This window comes from Pinus tabuliformis, chromosome 4_1, assembly GCF_031772625.1.
Source record: "Pinus tabuliformis cultivar Carrire ecotype Pingquan chromosome 4_1, CPIR1, whole genome shotgun sequence".
Taxonomy (NCBI): Eukaryota; Viridiplantae; Streptophyta; class Pinopsida; order Pinales; family Pinaceae; genus Pinus; species Pinus tabuliformis.
Window position 1 is genome coordinate 187,495,685 of NC_142303.1, and position 15,729 is coordinate 187,511,413.

Consider the following 15,729-nt stretch of genomic DNA (forward strand, 5'->3'; position numbering starts at 1 on the left):
GGCCCCGATGTGTAAGTATGTCCGTGCTCAAAGTTAAATTTTAGCTAATGCCAACCAACATAAAAATAAAAAAATAGAAATCTAAATAATGTTTATGTTTGTTTCTGCAATAAATAATAATAATGAAAATAGAAAAAATTAACCATATAAATAAAAAAAAAACTACAATACAATTATCTCATATGTTTACATAAAAAAAAACAATACAATTATCTCATGGGTTTAGATAAAAAAATTACAACACACTTATCTCATGCATTTAACAGTTGTTTTATCATATATGTTGATTTTGAATTTGAATTCTGATTCCAAATTAGGAAAAATTTTAAACATCTTCATTCCCACTACCATTTCCTAAATCAAAATCAAAAGTTTAATTCAACACAAAGGATCCAAATCTTGTTGTAAAATATTATAATATTTTTTTTAATTAATTAGTTGTAAAATGAATCTTTAAGAAAAAGCCATACCCTATGGATATACTAAAATCTCTATACACATAAATATTTCCATGTCAAAGTTGTAATATTTGAAAAAACTCATTTGATGTAATTTTATTATAAATTTTGTTATCATGCCATGTAAAAAATATCATTAAATCTAATATTAATATTATTCAACTTAATAGCTTTTAATTAATACAATAATAAATTTAATATAATATTATTATTTTTATATTATAATGATATATATTAACTATACATATATATGGGAGGGAAAAAAGAAGGCATAGAGTGATAGAGGTGGAGAGATACAGGGAGTGAGAGAAAGGAGAAGAGAGGGAAAGATAGAGAGATGGAGTTCGAAGGAGAGAAAGGGCGGGAAGAAGAAATACATAGAGAGATAAAAGTGGAGAGAGAGAGGGAGTGACAAGGAAGAGATGGAGAGAGAATTTTTATGCTTGGGGGTAAGATAGATAGACAAAGGAGAGATGGAGAGAAAGGGGAGGAAGAAGGAGAGAAATGGGAGAGAGAAGGAGAGAGGGAGGGAGATAGTGACAGAGTTGGAGGGAAGAGAGAGAGAGAGAGAGAGAGAGAGAGAGTTGAGGTGGGGAGATAGAGGGAGGTGGGAGAGAAAGAGAGAGAGAGGAAGGAAGAGAGCAAGGATGTGAGAGTGAAGGAGAGAGGAAGGGAGAGAGACAGGAAGTTAAAAATAAAGACACATAGAGATAAAGGTGGAGAGAGGGTTAGGGAGAGAGTGATGGGGGGAGAGAAATGGATAGAGAGGAAGGATGAGAGAGAGGAGGAGAGAGGGAGGGAGAGAGGAGGAGAGAGGGAGGGACAAACAAATGGAGTTGGAAGGGGAGAGAGATAGAGTGAGTGACAAGGGAGAGATGTAGAGACAGAGAGAGAGAGGGAGTGGCAAGGGAGAGATGTAGTGTGCGTGTGTGTGTTTAGGGGTGAGATAGAGAGACAAAGAAGGAGAGATGGAGGAAGACATAGATATGGATGGAGGGGGGAGAGAGAGAAGAATATTTCTTACACTAGGTTGATTTATTTTAGTGTAGATGTTGATTTTTAATGATATTTGATTGCTTGTACTATAGGCATTGGTTTTACTGTACATGTTTATTTCTAATCCTATTTGTTTTCTTGTACTATATACATTTATTTTAGTGTAGATTTTTTCTAATTCTATTTGATTTCTTACACTAGATGCCTTGATTTCATTGTAGATGGGGATTTATAATCCTATTTGATTGTTTGCACTAGATTTACTGATTTCAAAGTAGATGTTGATTTCTATTGATATTTTATTTCTTGCACCAGATGCATTGATTTCATTGTATATGGTGATTTATAATCCTATTTGATTGTTTTCAATAGATGCAATAATTTCAATGTAGCTGTTCATTTCTATTGATATTTGATTGCTTGCACTAGATGCATTGAGTTCCGTGTAAATGCAATCTTTAATCCTATTTGATTGCTTGCACTAGATGCATTAAATTTCAGTGTAGCTGCTACTTTCTAATTATATTTGATTTCTTGCACTAGATGTATTATTTCATTGTAGTTGATTTTTTATTATATTTAATTGCTTGCTCTAGATTCATTGATTTTATGTAGATGTTGATTGTTAATCCAATTTGATTGCTTGCATTAGATGCATTGATTTCAGTGTAGATGTTTTTCTCTAATCATATTTGATTTCTTGCATTAGATGCATTGAACTAAGTGTAGATGTTGATTTCTGATTTGATGTAACTAGATGTATTATGCTACATTAATTTTAAAGTGATTGGATTAACAGTGTGACTGGTTTTAGTGTAAGCAACAAAATAATATTGACAATGTGCATTGATTTTTTGTTATAGTAAGTCAGCCTATTAATATTGGAGAGAAAGATAGAAAAGGTAACATGTTTACTACAATAGCTCGAGTTAAAGATTTGAATCATTTATAATAAGAATAGTATAAGAAAATAGTTGAGATTGATCAAGGAAAGAAACATAGACTAAACTAAAGAACATAATTATATGTTCATTTTAGGCAAAGAAAATGATGTAACTTTCAAAGTATGAAATTTATCTTAAACATATACATAATAATGATAATCTAAAAATATGATATTGTTTCCCTCAGCTGGAACTAGCCTAGATCCATCTAACTCTGGATCTATCATGCACCTAGAGGGATCAAGGTGCAAACCTTTCCTCAAATTCTACACTCCAAAAAGAAGGTTTGCACCTCAAGGGATTTGATCCATCTCGCAACTGATAGATCCAGAGTTAGATGGATCTAGGCTAGTTTAAATTATTTTGAATTATACACATCACTTTGGAGAAAATTATTTTACCCAATCACTAAAATTAAATTCAACTAACAATTTATTTTTTTTAAACCTAGTGGATAATTTTTCATGCTCTTCCATACATTATCCCAAAAGGTTTCCTCAACATGGTTAATGGGAAACCAAATAATTATGAACATGTGTGTAGAGAGTAAAAAATCCAATATTGAAATAGAACCATCCTCAAAATTTCTACAAAAGAATATACTGAAATATCATAACAAAAAATACTAGACACTAACATCAATCCACATAAGTCATAATAGTTGATTGGTTTTGGATTTCCATGCACTGGAAGCAGTGGTGTCAGTGATGATGTGAGGCATGGGATATGCCTCTCAATCCTCACCAAACAAGAGCTGATTTTCTCAATATGAAAGCACATGTTGCATCATTCCCAATCACATGTACCAGGTGGAAAAATATGTGATATTGATCAACCCATCACTCCATGAGGATCCTTCTCATTAACATCTTGATTTTCCAATATAGGAACAAATCCTAGAGTATTGCTTGCATTGGCCTCTAGTGTGACCTTGATCAATAACTAATTGGCCAAATTCTTCCAACAACTCAGAGTCGTTATTCCCAAGAAACCATGTTTCCTAGATGATGTAGCTCGATCTTGGTATCCTTTAGAATATTCGACTAGAAAGAGATAGCAATGTCATTAACATTGTGTTGGTTATGATTTTCTCCTTGTGGACTGCAACCTCACCCCCACCTCTATGACACCTCATGCTCTATCGCTACATAATTCTTGGGAAACAAAGGTGAACTACTAAACTGAAGAAAACTCCATTACTTTCACAAACCCGGGTGATGTCTCCCACTTGAGAACAACCACTTCATTGCTAACTAGTCTTGTCTCTGCCAACCCACACCTTGAAAACTTATGTAACCCCTACTGCAACAAAATCACAACTTGATTAGATACCCAGATAATACACCATTGTAATAATTATATCAATTGTCTTTGAGTTAGGAAGGAAAGGGAAGATAACTTTGCAACACCCACTTATAATCACCCCGACACTAAAATGATCCCGATGACGAATTGTGTCCTGGACAATACACCTAGAGAATAATGGATAGTATAGAAACATAGTTTGCAATAACATTAAACTTAACATTCACAATATAACTACAACAATTAATAATGGGAGCAATAAATATGGTGGAAGCCCAATTTACTCCAGTTTAAACCCTAGACTGAAACCCAATTAATAACTATAGTGACAAGCTTAATCCATTGGCCAAGTATCTTGGTGGAGGTCGTTTCAGCACATGTAATAGGCACAATATAAATAAATACAGTCACCCATCAAACTATCACAACTAGACTCCAGATCAACACCTAGGTTCTCACGACTAGACTCTAGACTAACCCCTAGATGGAAGACAGAGAAAAACAAAGCACCCTCACTAAAAATTGTCCCAATTCACAGGAAACACAATATTGATTAAACCAAGAAAAAAATCCATGTGATACCCAGAAGAGCTCGACCTTTGGCAGAAAATAAAATTCAAATAATACGATAAGTAAGAGTCCATAGAGAGAATGACCACCAAATGAGTATTAGGGTTACCCAGAGAAGCAATGAATGTCGATTCCAAAATATTTGCGTGTCAATTTGCATCCATTCCATGACTACAGATCCCCATTACAGTCTATTAATGGCAAAGGAGTGATGATAACCCAAGAGAGGTTCTCCAAATATACAACAATATCTTAGTTAACTTCAACCGTTTTACTCTCAAAATATCGCTTCCTCATCTCCCTCCCTCCCTCCCTCGTTAACTGCATCTAGTTTCTCATAATAGCTCTATTGAACTCCTTGATAGGGAGAGGAACAAATTGACCCCCTCAAAATTTGAGATGAACATTACCTCCAAAATTTTCTGACAAGATAAGAAATAAACATGAAATTTCCAGAATCTCACCCTTTGCATGTATGAATCTGCATGGGGTGGCCACACCACCCTAATACCTTTAATGTACTTCATTATGACTATCTTAAGGGTGGAGGGCACGAAGGCTTAATCCATTCCATTTTCCCTCTCTCACCTTGATTAGTTAACTAACGATTTAATTATATTGATTGTTTAATATTTTTTAACAATATAAATAATAATAAAAATTAATAACAAAATAAATTTTAAAAAATTGTATTTTATGTTATTTTCAAATTATTTCTAATAGTTTATAAATCTTTGTCACATCCCCATTGTAAAACACTTTTTTTTTTTAGTTATTTATACAGAGTTATTGTTATAAGCATCACATAGTATAGAATTTAATTCTAGCATGCAAGACTTAAGTCATTCTTTGTGATGATGAGTTCTCGATGACCGTGTTGAGGGGCCCTCTTTGAACATTCAAGTATTAATATCAATAATATTGTTCAATACAATTCAGTTTTGGATATGTCATTGTTTCAAGTGACACATTAAACAATTCTTATATATTACTATGGTTGTTCATTATAATGGTTCTACTTATGGTCATCTTATTGGGTGGGGCACTAAGGGTCAAGCCCTTGGTGCTGGAAGTTTCTAAAAAATTCCTGCATGTCTATTGAGTCGGGCCAATGTGAAACACCTATATAAAAGCGTAGCTCTTGATCTATTTTAGGTTAATCGTATGGTTGTAAATCTTTAGGGTTGGTTATGACATAACTACCCCACCCCTTCTACACCATCACTGCCTCTCATTTGCTTACAGTGATTCACTATGTGTTTTGTTCAAACAACCCTGGTTTTTCATATTTTTGTTCCATTATGGGTAATTATTTCTCCACTTTAGTTATATTTTTCTTCTAATATGGTTTATATCCTTTTTTTTGTTCGTAGTGGTAATTTACCAGGTGATTCTTGTTGCAGATTGCCTCCTTTCACCACCATCAACGATTGCCTTTTCATTTCTTATAAATTGTTTAAAAGGGTTCCCCCATAGGTAATACCTACATGGAATTTCCTCTTCTCTTATAACTAAGTTTCCCTTCAGATTGGGCATGGCCAACCCTTACTCTAATGATAGAATGTCAATTGCACGTTTGGTAAGGAGCCTTTCCAAGGTGACGATGATCTTGTTGACCTTTCTACTGTCATTTTTCCTATTTTTCTCACGTATCCGCCTACATTACTAATATTAGATAATTTTTTACTAGCACAGGTTAATAATTTTTTGTTCTTACCAATTTGTTAGCCAAATCTTTCTTCTTTTCTAGGAGCTCTAGCGCATAGCCATTCAACCTTGTCCTTACTTCAAATTTATTATGTTTAACAAGTTCTTATGACTACATCACACCTCCTTGGGAACCATGTGGATGTTAATTTGGATGAGTAACAAAGTTTTGGTTTTATTAGGGTTTTATTATCTTTTATTTGAGGTTGAAGCCATGACTAGCTTGCTAGGTATTTGAAACAAGGATTATAGATGTCCACAAGGCATAATATAGTTTGTTATATACATCTAGTTTTTTTGTAAAATAATAAACGTACTTGTAGGGTTTGGTAGGCAACATTTCTAAATTTAACAAGTTGTGCTACTCACACTAGGATGTTGGTCGCTCGCTTGTTCTAGGAGCTAATATTCTACAAGAAATAAAAAAAATAAAAGTTATTGTTTTCTTTTTCCTAATCACAAACTAAACTTTCTCTACAATTGACATTTATCTATAATTAATTATGAGCCCACCATAATTATTCTTAATTACATTCTAAGAGAACATGGATTGTTCCTAGGTTGTTGACTCATCTGACTTGCTTGGGAACTTACCCCAGTTCCTTGCTGGAAATATAGAAAAGAAATATGAGTTTTGTTTTGTTTTTGGATTTTTTTTACAGACAGAAAACGAAAAGAATTATCCATTCTATATGACTATCATAACTTTTTAGTAAATGATTGCAAACTTGTTGCATAACCAAAAGTGAAATAAGACAATACTTATATATTTACTCTTCTTGTTTGAATATTTAATGAACCATAAAATTATTGGGACAACAATGCTCCTCCCAACCAACTATACCAGTCTTGACACTTCGTCTCCCCCCGAGTCTGCTTCACACCCAGAATAGTTTCATAGCAATGATTAGTACAATATAATCTCCCAATGACCATATAATCCCAACCAAACTTTGTCAAGGAATTATAATCTGAGAATTTAAGCTTCAGATGGACTCCATTGGCTAACCAATGCTTGAATCCTTTTGTGATAGTAATTTTCTAGACTTTTGCAGTCTCCTTCCTTCTCGTTCTACCTCGAGTTCATCATTACCCTATTGGATTTAGTTTTTGGAAGTTTTATTTTGAAGAAGGAACTTGGGCAAGTAACTGCCTAACCTATAATTGTCCAACTACCTAGGATGTGAGCTTCTCTAACATTGTTTCCAAATCTAATTTTTTTATGTCCATCGCATAAGCATTATGCAATTAATAAATGAAGTGTGTGTGTGTGTATTTCTTGTCCTTCCTGATGGCCCACAAGTAAAACGATGTCTTTTAAACTATAGTAAATAAATATTTACAAAGTTACGAGGGGGCATCACATTCCCCCCCCCTAAGTGAAACATTGTCCCAGTGTTTTCCAAGCTCTCAGAACAGGCTTGGACCAACTTCCTTCATAAATTTTCTATCTTCCCAGGTAGCCTCTTTTGGGCTAAAGTGCCCCCACTGAACTTTAACCTAGGTGATAAATCTCTTCTGTAACATTACTTCTCCCTGATCGAGTATATGTAGGTGTTCGATCAAGAACTTGCGGTTTGGTTCGACTTATAACCATAGTCATTTGAGTTATCATTATTTTCGTATTAATTAACAAATTTGTAACATTCCTATATACATTTTCCCCATTAGTTGTTTCGCCTACATATCTTTCCAATAAATGATATGTCTAGGGTCATAAATATACTTTTCAACAATGAAACATGAAAGACATTATGTACACGTATGTGGCTCGGAAAAGCTAGTTAATATTCCATAGGCCCAATTTGGGCCAAGATCTGGAAAGGACCACAAAAGCAAGGAGCGAACTTGGCACAAACCCCCCCAGTGTAAAGTGTTGGAAGTGGTACAAGATTTCTTAATTTGAACCATCGGCCCACTATTGGTCATCATTCACTTACTCCTCATAATCATCACCTACTCCCTATTAACTAGTTTGACCACTTTTCTAATTAATTCCCTCTGATGTGACATCCTTACGTGGCATGTTGACTGAAATATCATTTTTTGATCATGAGCTGAGGGTGTCCAAGTTAACTGGCCACCTCAAACTTATAAAAAAAGGCATTTCTTCGACATTTACACATTTTTCATCATATCGCACCTAGGGAAGAGTTGAGTAAGTTACCATAATTGAACCTAACTTTTGTTGATTAATGCATGCTGGAGTAGTTGACTTATGTGTTGATGCTCAAGGATATGCTTCCTTTCTCTCTTTCTTTGTTTTCTTTTTGGCTCCTGTATAGTTGACTGCTTGTCATGTTCATGTGTGCAAGTGCTCAATATCCTTTTGTTGTTGTTGATGTTGTGGAGTCTTGCTAGGAAGAACAAGGTTCCCATGGATGATGGTAGTCTTCCTTACTCTGGTTCGGCAGACAAAATGAGATTCAAGTTGTTTGTAGCAATGGAATAAGCTGCTACAGGAGATCCTGTAGCTACTACAAGAAATCTTGTAACAGCCCCTTTTTCTTCCTTTCCAAGGTTTTTTTCTTCAGAAGGATGGTGAAAAGTGGCGTAGGGGTTGGAGGATGATAGTAGAGGTCTAATGGAGTGGTGAAGGGTTGTGGAAATGGAGGACATGTCTACTCTTTCTTTATTGTAATTCTTTTACATTTTCCTGTATTTCTTTTAATGAGACAAAGCTAGATATGGTTTTTTTTTTTTGAATCAGGGGTACATGGGTGATAGGTAAGAGGTTTGATGATTTGTAGGGTTCCTATTCAACCTAGAATAGGCATGAAAGATGAATTTATTATTGGGTCCCCCTTTCCTGCAGCATTTCAGGACATCCTGTAGTGCTATAGGATCTTCCTATAACAGCTATAGGACATATTGTAGCACACCAGAAAATGCTAAAAAAATTGAATTTTTGAGGCTCAATAATGGATATGAGTAATAGGGACATGGTTGGCATATATGAGATGGAGTGGATGGAGGCATAAATGGAGCGAACCTGAGCATGTTGTCCTTGTAACTTACAATTTCCACTGTCTTCAAAAACCTGCAAAATGACATAATTTATTAATGGATAGGTTGGAGTTCTCTGTCATAGTATTTTGTTTTTCTTTTGTTTTTTTTTTTTTTTTTTGTGGGACAAAAAGATTGCCTTAGGAGAGGCTTTCAACCTGCCTGCCTACCCTAGGTGCCTCAAGGAAGGTTTTCATCTAGGGATTATTTTTTCCTTTTTTTTTTCACTCTTGGGTTGCCCCAAGGAGGTTTTCAACCCAAGAGCTGGCCTCAAATGCCTCAAGGAGGTTTTCATCCAGTCCTCTTATTGTATTTTTCCTTTTTCCTTTTTCAAAAATAAAAACAATTTTCAAAATTTCTGTGACTTGGAAGCTATGAACTCTTCCCTGGACAGAGGTATTTTGTAAGCCTTCAACCTGTATCCACTAATAATCAAGGGAATTCATTCCTCATTAATGGCCTTGATTTGAACAGCTTCATTATCATGGCACTTCTCTATTAGGTATGGGCCTAACCACCTTGTCCTCAATTTGACATTGATGTCCTTGAACCTGGAGTCATATAGCAGATCCCTATCCCCTTCTTGGAAGACCTTCTCCTTGATGTTCTTGTCATGTCAAACCCTCCTATGTACTTGGATATCTTCAGTGTGTAGGAGGACCTACATCCTGAATCCATCTAGGAAATTTAGCTTGGGAATCCTCTCTTGTTATGACTTTGTAAAATCCAACTCCAGCTATAATTCCATTCTGAACATGTTGTACTCAAACTCAATGGAGAGAAGGGTCTTCTTTCCATAAACCAAGTCATAAGGATTGAAACCAGTAGTTGTATTCCAAGTTGTATTATAGGCCCAAGTGGCCTCAACTAGTTTCTCTGACGAATCCTTTCTTCTGATGTTCACAACCTTGGTGAGGATGCCTTCCAATGCCCTCTTGGCGACCTCTACTTGTACATTGGGTTGAGGATGATAGGAAATAGATGTTTTGTGCTTTATCCCATGTTGTATTAACATATTTTTGATAAGATGTGATGTGAATTCAGTGCCTTGATTAGTAACTAGCTCTCTAGGGTACCAAAATTTGTAAAAAACATTTTCTCTCAAGAACTCAAAAACTTTCTCCTCTGTTGCTACATTGACAACCTTGGTCTTAGCCCACTTTGTCAAATAATCAGTGCATACAATTATGTAATTTTCCTGCCTTGATGGTGGATCAACTGGACCAATGAAAGCCATGCCCCACTTGTCAAATGGCTCTAATTCCACCTGAGGTTGCAAGGGAATTTCACCCTTGGGAGTAGGTTTCCCCATCCTCTAGCACTGATCACATCGACTAGTTTACCTTCTTACATATTTGTGGAGAGTGGGCCAATAGTAGACAGCTTGCAATACCTTGAAAGTTGTCCTCTTGGCAGCAAAGTGACCTCCACAAGGCCCATCATGACAGGCTAAGAGGATTTCAAAGACTTCCTCTTCCCTGACACATCTCCTCAAGACTTGATCTAGGCCCAATTTGAAGAGATTCCCCCCAATCCAAGTGAATGGGGCACTCTTCCTTACAATCTTGCTCTTCTCCCTGGATGATAGATTTGGAGGGAACTTTGCAACAACTAGGTAGTTGGCTATGTCAGCAAACCATGGAGAGAGAACTGAAATAGAAAATAGGTGTTCATATGGTAGCTAGTCATCAACCATCCCTTCTTCACATGTAGGAAAAGCAAGCCTAGACAAAAAAGTTGCAACTACATTTTCTTTACCTCGCTTACCAATGGTGGTTAAATCAAATTGTTGCAATAAAAGAAACCATCTAATAATTCTAGCATGGTCAATATGCACAACGGTTTTATAACCAGTGATGTAGTGCGTAAATTTATTCAAGGAATGGACAACAACTAGGAGTTCCTTCTCAGTCACAGTGTAGTTCAGTTCAGCCATAGATAAATTTTGGCTAATGAAGTAAATGGCATAAGGCAACTTTTCATCTATCTGTCATAGAGCTACTCCTACAAGTTTTTCAAATGCATCAACATGGATGTGGAAAGGAAGAGCCCAATTTGGGCCTCCAAGTATTTCCACAGTAGTAAAATTTTCCTTCAAGATTTTTCAAGCCTCTTGGCATCTATCTGACCGACAAAATTCAAAGTCCTTGGCTAGTAGTCCAAACAATGGTGAGGCTACTTTAATGAAGTCTTTGATAAATCTATTAGTGTACCTAGAAAAGCCCAAGAAACTCCTAATATCCCTATGATTTTGAGGAGTGGGGACCCTTTTTATGATGGAAATTTTAATTAGGTGCACTTGTATTCCTTCTTGGGATATTGAATGACTAGCTTAGCAAAGATGCTCAGAACTTCCCTTTGAAAGGTGGTAGGGGCATTACATAATCCAAAAGGAATAACCCTATAAGAAAAGGTACCCCAAGGACAAGTGAAGGTGGTTTTATCTTGGTCCTTTGGGTTGTTTTGGATCTGATTATAACCACTCAATCCATCCATGAAAGAGAAGAACTTCTTCCCTACAAGGCCATCCAAGAATTTATCAATGAAAGGTAGAGGAAAATTGTATTTCTTAGTGGCTTTATTTAGCAATTTGTATTCCACACAGATCCTCCACTCTCCATTCTTCTTTGGGACCAAAACTAGTGGGGACACCCACTCATTATCTGAGATGGGTTAAATGAACCTTGCATCCAACAATTTCTACAACTCTTCCTTCACTATGTCTTTGAGGGTTGGGTTGATTCTCCTTTGTGGTTGGCGCACTATTTTTCATCCTTTATTAATGTAAATTTGGTGAGTAAACACCAAAATATGCACTCCCTTCATTTCTTTATAGCTCTAAGTAAAAGAATCCAAGTGCTCTCTCAACATCTTGCACAACTTCTCTTTTTGGTTGGTTGAGAGAGAGGGGTTGATTTTCAATGTTTTAAATGTACCAAATTCCTACCATTTTGACATGCGTAGGACTATGGTCAACTAGGCATAAATCATTCCAAGGGTTGTGTCTTTATTCCTTCACCATCTCAACGAGAGGCATGGTGTTGGGGGGATGGGTCTGGACGATTTGATCAATCAGTTCATCTTCATCAAGTCACCCCCCTCCTGTAATAGCATCTAGGGTACATATTGGATAGGATGTGGTAAGATATACTTCATATTCATCTTCCTCTTCCAACTATAAGGGTAGGTCATGCTATAGGGATGGTTGAGCAGGAGGGTACAAGACCAACTATTTAGACAAATGCCCATTCTTAATGGTCATGTTCTAAACTCTGTAACTTATGTAAGCATCAGCAGTGGCTATCCATGGTCTTCCAAGTATGAAAGGATAACCATTTAATTTTTTGTTGGGTTACAGAACTAAGAACTTAGCAAGATACTCCCAGGAATCAATAGAGACCATTACATCCTCAACAAATCCCTTAGGAGCTACTATGGACATGTCTGCAAGTTTTAGTATTGTTGTGGTCTTTCTTAAGGATTGGAGATTTAGTTTGAGCATGATCTCCCTAGCCATCACATTGATGGCAACATCAAGATCAATCAAGGTGTGAGCTATGATGCCATCAATGTGCACATCTACCACAAGACTTCCAGGGTCTAGATACTTTAGGCAAATTATTGTTCCCAGCATTAGCTCAGAAAATTGACCAGTTACATTGATAGTAGGGGTGTCTCTCTTTCTCCTCCCATGATGTTTGAAGCATTTATCCATGATTAGCTTGTTATAGATGGGGACATCCTTGATGGCTTGGAGTGGGATTTTCACACACAATTTTTTCAATTCTCCCAGAAGTTTAGTCTCTTCTGGGGTGTACTTGTTAGGATGGATCAATATTTCGAGAAAAGGAGGTGGATTGGATTTCAGAAAAATCTCTTCCTTTTCCTCTTCAAGCTCCTCAAGTGGATATGGAGATCGGTTATCTGGTAGCACTCTTCTAGACCTGAGGTGAATTTGTTGAATCTCCAAATCATAGGTAGGGTAAGATATGTTCCCACTATAGACATGATGTGCCTACTTGTTGTTTGGGTTAGTATTTGGTTGGGAAAGCATCTAAGGATGCTTGGGTGGAGCATGATGAATTATTTGGGGTTGAGATGGGGGTGGAGGCATTAAAGCAAGAGGTTTGTTGAATTGAGGCCTCCTAACTTATGATGGGGTATTCCACTGAGGATGTGGAGAAGCATATGGCTGAAACAATTGATTGAAAAGTTGGGAAGGATGGTGAGGTGCATAATACCAAGGCAAAGGTGTGGACCATGAAGGGTGAGTAGGAGAACACCAACGGGGTAGGGATGCATTCTGATTGGGATGGTAGTAGGAATAGGATGCATCGTGCATGCCCTACTAGTATGGCTTAGGTCCTTGAGGCCACCTTTGGTTGATATAACAAAGTTGTTTAGCTCCAAATTTAGTCCCTTGGTATACAGCCTTCAATCTAGACAGAGAAGGGCACTTATATATGGAATTTTCTTTCTCACATAAAGACCAGACCTTTATAACATCTAGTAGACATTCATTTCTAGGGCGCCTCCTATTATATTTAGGGGAGAATATAGATAAAGCTCTCTTCGCTTCCTCTCATCTCCTTTTGATCTACATAATATCCATATGTAGAGCAAAGGTCTGCAACATTTCACTTTTAAAGTCCTCTAACATGTTTCCAATTTCACTCTTCATAGTTGTTAGAGGAAGAGGAACTCACTAAAGCTTGACTATCCCTACCCATCTTTCTAGCAACCCTAGAATGGTTTTTGAACACTTTCTTGTGATAAATTTCCCCTCTAGACAACATGTTTAGGGTTTCCAAAATGTCCTACTTGATTCCTCTAAGAAGGAACAACTTGAGTGATTCAGGATCAAGGGTGCATATGGCCCTTTTGTAACTCATTTGGAACCTTTCCTCATAATCCTCCAGGGATTCATCAGGTCCTATGGTCATTATAAATAGTTAATATTTGGTGTCTTTGGACCTAAAATAGTCCCTGCACTTGTTGTTAAAGGATTGTTGCATTTGAGCCCAAGTAGTGATGTTATTCCTAGGTAGAGGCATGAACCAACGCAAAGCTGCATCCCTATGGGTGGATGGGAAAAACTTCAACTTATGGTCATTAGAGGTATAATCATAAGGTTTGTAGATGAAAGAAAACTCAAACAAGAAGGTATCAAGGTCCTCTGAGGTTAGGCCATGGAAGTGAGTGTAGGTTTTAACCCCGTACAAAAATTACCTGCATGTGAATTTTAAAAACAGAAAATAACAATGGTGAGAGCATAAAACATAAAACAGATATACATAGACATTTTCTCCCAGATCCCAAAACCGGGACTACTAGATTGATTTTTCATTATATTCCTTTCAATGTTACAATACATAAACCCCAATCCATTAACCTTGGATTAGAACATAACCATAGTTTCCTTGACCGAATCTACAAAATACCATGGAAGCAGAACTATAATGCCCAAAACCATGTGACAAATCCATGCACAAAACCATAGGTAGGTTCACCTACCTAACATAAGGTCCAAAAAAATTTCTCAGGGCGATGTCCCAAACCTAGTGCAGGGGGGCTACCGCCCCCCTATGCATGGGGTAGTCATGGAAAGAATATAACACACACCCAACATTCTCCTACTTGTTTTTTTTATTTCCATAGGGGGCCACAGGAGAGCTTAGTCATTGTTCCAACCTTGCAGTGCCCATTATTTCTCTACACCAAGAGAACGTCTCAATGCTCACAGACTTTTCCAATGCATCTTGAGTATTCTTCAAACTGTCCACGTTTACCAGCAACACCTTTTTATCCTCAACCATATCCCTCACAAAGTGATACTGAACATCAATGTGCTTTGTATTTGAATGATAAGAAAGGTTCTTTGCCAAGAAAATTTCACTTTGGATGTCACATGGTCTTTCCTTATAGTTCACTATACTAACCCGATACTTGAACACAATATATGCAACCAAATTGCTTCCTTTCTTGCATAAGTGGTTGCCATGTATTTTTCCTCTGTAGTTGAAGTGCTGATATAGATTGTCTCTTACTCATCCAATTTTGCACCTCCAAATAGGTTAAACACATACCCACTTGTAGATCTTCTATGATCCAGATCTCTAGCCCAGTCGGCATCAACAAAACCACGAATGTCCAAAACTTTGTCCGATCCTTGTCTTCTTTGGTAGCACAAACCATAATCACTAGTGCCACACAAATACCTAAAACCTGCTTCACTGTTGTCCAATGCTCCTTCCCTATTTTTGACATAAACCTTCTCAATACTCCCATTGCATGTGCAATGTCTGTTCTAGTACAGACCATTGCATACATCAAGCTACTAACTGCACTTGCATATGGAACATGGAACATGTCCTCTTCCTCTTCTTACTTCTTAGGACATTGTTCAACAGATAACTTAACACCTACAGAAATAGGAACCTTCACCAATTTACTATCATGCATATTAAACCTATGCAATATTGTCTCAACACACTTCCTCTGGTTTAACCAGAGCTTCCTCTTTTCCCGATGTCATTTAATTTCTATGCCCAAAATATAGTTTACAGCACCAAGATATTTCATGTTGAATTTCGATTCCAACCAACAACATATCATCCACATACAAGACCGGATAAATAAGACGGTCGCCAATTAATTTTAAATACACACAATGATTTGTTTTACTTCTAGTGAAGCCAAGTCCTTGTTTTACTTCTAGTGAAGCCAAGTCCACATATAAATGT